The following is a 6,000-nucleotide window of genomic DNA, read 5'->3' as shown; positions in this document are numbered from 1 at the left end:
AGGACTGTGTGCTACGTGTCTCTCATAGAGCACTCATACAGCTCCCCATTATAAGTCTGTGCCCACTGCACATACCCAGATTTCAATCATTAATCAAGTTATATGATCCCAGGAAAGACTGTAAAATGTCCTAATTATTTACAGCAAAATATAAATCTTTTACAGTCTGCAACAAAGCAGTTTTTGCCTTTATGGGTAGTTTTCCTCCTCATTATCAATTGTGTGGTGAGTTTGTCACGGGGTGGAAAGGGACAAGTCATCTAAGTTTTTCTACTATGCATGTTTTGCTGCGTTTTACCTTTTTAATATTTTAATATTGTACACTGGTTTATTTTTATGAGTTTTACTGCATGTTTTAATGGTATTTATTTGGTGACTTGTCCTGGAAAGACTCCGCCCCTACCTGATAATAAACTGATCACACCTGCGAGAGATCCCAGAGAGGCCAATAAGAGGGCCTGGCAGACCAAAGGAAGGAGTTCGACCGAGAGGCTAGAATGACGGCCAGGAGTAAGTGGTGCCAGGCGGCGGCGGCGGCGCCTGCAAGCCGAAGGGGCTGGTGGGGCTGGGCGTTGAGAGGAAGGACGGAACACCAGCGCGCAGGGCACCAGTGCAGAGAGTGACAGTACCAGCGGGGAGAGCGGAGACAGCACCAGCGGAAGGCACGGGACGGCTGTGTGGCTTTGCAGTTTTTAAGAAGCGGCGGGCGGAGTTGAGAGCTCTGCCCACCCGGGGTAAGTCTTTGACTTATCCCCTTTTATTGAATAAAAACTGCCGGAAGAATAGTGACTGCCGCTCCTCCCTTTCTCTAGCATATCAAGACGCGAATGCGGAAAGGAAGGAGAGGACTCCGCTGGGTTTCCCTTTTACTTCGCTGGATTTCTTAACTCCCTGGGACTTTTATGCTGTGGTGGATTCCACTGGACTTTTAATGTTGTGTTTTATTGATTTTTATTGTGTTATCCCTTGGCCAAGGTTGTTTTAATTTATCTTACATTTTTAACTATTTAAATATAATAAATTATATTTTAAATCTTACAGTTTAAATTGTGTGTTTCCCTTGGCGGCTCCACTGCTCTGCCCGTTTTTAGGAAGGTCTCCTTCCTTTTAAAAACACAAAACATCTTGGAAATAAAATCAGCCTTTCCGCTCCGTTACAAGTTGATGAGCAATAACAACGAGTACTAATCAGTAAAGGTGTCTTTGCAACATACTTACAACTAGCAGCGTTAGAATCAAAACGTGAACTTTCCTTCAAAATTTTACTATTACTGCCATCATAAAGCAAACTGCAACTTACTGAAACATTTAGTGGTAAAAATAACCATTAATTAAAAGCTTCTCAGAGTGATGAATAAACATTTGACATTTTCAGTTTAAATTTTCAGGATTTGGGGCTTCATTTCAGCCAGTGCTGTTGAGAATCCTGTCAAAATTGATACAATTGGAAATACAGAAAAATACTGTCAGGTTCTGATGCACCAAAGTGTTTGATTGGCAATTGTTTGATTTTTCAGCATAAAAATGAAGTAGAGCTCTAAATGTCCTACAGGAAAATATTTCTGATGATACCTAAAAGAAATTACAGAAATACAGTTCAGGCTGTGTATGAACTTTGTTTTTCCATATACTGTACTTCTATATATGTTTCAATAAATCACTGCACCTATTTCCTCTTCTCAGCAACATGTAAAGAAATGAACGGTTGCTCAAGACTTTTGCACATTACTGTACATCATGGTAAACTTACAAACAGAAACTGCAGTGATGTTTAAATGTTGTTATGATTCTTGACATTGTAGACTCAGCTACATGCCTCTTCTTCAGCGTGCCATGTTTTAGTTTGTATTGGAAACTTTTATGTTCAAGGCATCTCACCTCAGAGAACAGAACAAATGAAAAAATATGTCAAATGTACCAGAGCATGAAATTCCACTTCAAATGTTTCACTGAGCTGATGCAGGTTGGTAAAGGCGTCTTTGCAACCTACTTGCAACCAGCAGCATGAAAAAAAAAGTAAATGTTCCTTTCTAAGTAACTATTATTATTATTATTCCCATCATAATGCTACTGCAACAGTAACAAATACTGAAAACGTTTAATCATGAAGATAAAAATGAAAAGATTTCAAACTTGTCTTAAACTATTTATTTCAACAGACATTTTGAACATTGTCAACAAGTTTGAAGGATTTAAAGAAAGAAAGAAAAGAAAGAAAAAAACTGTAGCAGTAATGTCCTGATGCTCAGCTGTGTGATGTCAGTGTTTTATTTACAGTTTGTTTGTTTTTTTCCCCAATGCAGTGTTGGCAGCTTTTCAGGTCCTTGTCCCAGTTCTGCACTCCTCTCCTGCACCTGCTCCTGCTCCTCTCTTCCCTCTCCAGGCTTCACATAGAAATTTGAGGCTGTGATTAGTGATGACTGCCAGCCTTACCTGATGCAGTCCTCTGAACATGTCCCTCCACCCCTCTCCTTAACACCCCTCACGCCTCTTTGCCTTCAGATGTTAATAGTAAGAAAACAAGTACTAAAAACAAACATATAAAGTATATATTTAAACTGAAAGTCAGAGAAACAAACATCAACAACCAGGAAGCAGCTTCACCTGTGATCACACATCATTGAACTTTTACAGCCCTGTGTCCCTAGTAGGTCCCTGAGGTCATGTGATCAGGGCCTACTTGTTATTCAGCATACAAGGCTGAAAACCAAGGGAGATAGAGCTTTTGCCACTGTGGCTGCCAGACTGTGGAACTCTCTTCCTCACAACTTAAGATCTGCGGACTCAGTGATCACTTTTAAAAAACAACTAAAAACACATCTTTTTAGAATTGCATTTTGTTAACTTTTGTCTGCTTTTTGTTTTATACCTTGTGAAGAACTTTGTGATCTTTTATCTAGAAATGTGCTAAATAAATAAAATTTTGCTTACTTACTTACTTATACACTCAACTCTACTCACTCACCTGGAGGATCAACTCTCAGGTAGATGATGCTGATCGAGGAGTCTTCAGATGAGCTCTCCTGCGGCCTGTTAGTCTGTTGACACGACACTCGTATGTTCCAGTGTCATTAATGGTCACATTCTTCAGAATCAAAGACACGTCTCCCTCCTTCATCTGTCTGTCCTGCAGATCCACCCAGTTCTCAAAAGATGGATGCTGTTTAGCTAGATCAGGATGATCATCCAAGTAAAAAAACACATATTGTTCTTCTATTTCAGCCCTGCTCCACTCTACAGCTGTGTGCTGGGTTGTTTGGAGCTCGACATGGTAGAGTGACATTCTGTCCGATGGTGGCTGTGAGGTTCACGTGGACTGAAGGAGAGAGAAAACAACACAGAGCAGAGAGGACGGATTCACAGCTTCAACGATATTAAAGACATCAGAATCACGTGTTTTCTGAATGAAACAAACAAACTAAAAACACATGATGGGAGAGATGAGCAAGCATTTTCTTTTCAGCAAGTGGATGAGTAACATTGCTGCCTTATTCAGACATAGATCTTTTATAGGTTGATCACATATTAGGCTAATGTTCCTCACAGCTTCATTCAAACATTTCAGCAGATAGTCTTTAAAACACCCTGAGCAAACTGTTACTGTACGTTTGTGTTCTGATGTGGAAACTCTAGAAATATGTCCACTCTTCAAACAAAGCCTTAAAAAGAAGTATGACTATATATATATATTAGGGGTGCAACGATACACAAAATTCACGGTTCGGTTCGATACTTTGGTGTCACGGTTCGATATTTTTTCGATACAAAAAAATGTTCATGCCTTTTTAATTTGTCATTTATTAAAATTCTAAATATATATTTTAACTGAAAAGTACAGTTTTTAAATTTAACCCTAACCCTTGTGCGTGTTTTTTATTTTGACAGCGAATGCGCACCTGCGGACCACTTATGTGCAGCCCTGGTTATTTAGCTCGTCATATTGCAGCCACAGAAATTCTTTTGTCCATGAAACCATAAAGCTGCACTTTCTTTTTGCCTTATAGTCTCATTTGTCATAACTTCTCCGTTTTGTGGTAAGCTTTTCTTTGGCTGTCACTTCTTCACCCTGACCTGTCTTATTTGGCCCAGCAGAACTAAAATATATATCTGTCTGTGAAGGTTCTCAGTCATCCAGGTCATCGTAGTCAAATATATATCCTGCTGCTTTTACACACGCACTCACATAAGCTCAGCGATTCTCTGCACGATCAACCTCTCACATGTTTAAGCTTGCTGCGGGAGATTTCACTTGTCATGTTTGCGTAGTAAGCTAACGATTAATAAGACGATGTCAGAGGAATTGGTGCACAAATTATCATCACTCACAGATCAGTGCTGTCGCTCTCTACACACAGTTCGCTTGATTGCAAAGTGAAAACAAAAAACAAGCGCAAATTCAAACGCGATTTCAATATGTCACATATTGACAGTGGCTCACCGATGCCAATGACATAATTACCCAGCTACATTTCTGAAAGAATGCAAAAGCATTGACATATATTTTTCCTTCCTACAATAGCCTGACGGGCAGGGCAGAGATAGATTTTGGTAGCCCGACTGGAAAAATCGCTAGCCCCAGGACGTCGGGCTAGCGATATTGCGAGCCCTGTATCTGATTGAGGAATCACTCATCTTTGGAAAAGAGAGTTTATTACAGAGAAATGGTTATACTATAAGCTTCTTCTGGGCTATATTCTCAGCAGCATATTAAACATATCAGGTCCCCATAAGGAGAATCCTGTGCTAACAGCTGTCTAAATGACTCGGGTAAAGTTTGTCGCATGCATGCTTGTTGTTTTTGTCTGCTTCCACTTGTCTTTGCACTAGGATGATGTAAATGTGCAGTCATATTCGTTGTGTTCCCACTAGTGCTTTCAGGTTAATCTCGTTGAAATGACCTTAACGCCACAACACGGCAAATCTCCGTTAACGAGCTACCACCGATCGCCCCGTGCATGGGGCTAGACGGCCAACACGTTAACTAGCAAACTGCGCTAACGCACTAGTTCCCACCAGAGATGGGCAGTAACGCGTTGTTACTGTAATCTGATTACTTTTTTCAAGTAACGAGTAAAGTAAGGGATTACTATTGCAAAATCGGTAATTAGATCACCGTTACTTTCCCGTAGGAACGCTGCGTTAGTTACTGCGTTACTAAAACCGTGATTTTTTTGCGAGAATGTCTCATGACAGTGACGTAAGTGAGTGCGCCGTTGGTGACAACAGCTGTGTGCAGATCAACAATGGATCATATATCGATTGTGGGAGAGAGTATGAGCGTGCAGCGTTTAAAGCTTGGAAGTACTGACCTTACTTTGAGTTTGATTCCATAAAAAGTGACAAAAACATTAGCGTCCGTTGTGCGTGGGAAGAAAACTTTTTACAGCGAAAAAAACCCCTAAACTTCCAAGCAAGCGCCGAGTTCGCAACGACGTAATGGGAAACTCACAGAGAAACTCGCGGATTCTTCAACTGACCGCAGCACACCTGCACCAGGGTAAACCTCCGCCAAACCCATCATCTGTTCTTTGACCATAACAGAGGATTACTGTATCAATTTTAATGTTAACAGCGTTAGCATCATTGCTAATTAAAGCTATTCTCACAGGTGAGCTACTATACATGCTGATATTTAGATTTGTCTTTACAATCTTGCTGTTTGTCTGTATCATGATTGTTAATAGCTGTTCTTTATCTTCTTGTTTTTCATGTTTTGTTTTGTTTTTTGCTCTTTTAGCTGTCAGTGACTCTGCATCCACAGTTTCAGTTTCTGCTCCTGTTTGATTTTTTAGTGCTTTGTACTGTGAGGGTTTAAGTATGAACAGTATGGGATGTTTGAAGTACTTTGCATTGTTGTTCTGCTAACAGGTGCAGTGCAAATGACTCAACATCATCTTGTCTTAGACTCTTCATGACTCTTCGTGACTTCTAAACGAAACAAAGTTGTTTTGTGCCAGATCAGATTTCATGCTAATGACTCACACATGCTCTGAATTCTGT

Source organism: Aulonocara stuartgranti (assembly GCF_965226115.1).
Source record: "Aulonocara stuartgranti genome assembly, chromosome: 3".
Classification (NCBI taxonomy): Eukaryota; Metazoa; Chordata; class Actinopteri; order Cichliformes; family Cichlidae; genus Aulonocara; species Aulonocara stuartgranti.
This window is presented reverse-complemented; position numbering follows the sequence as displayed.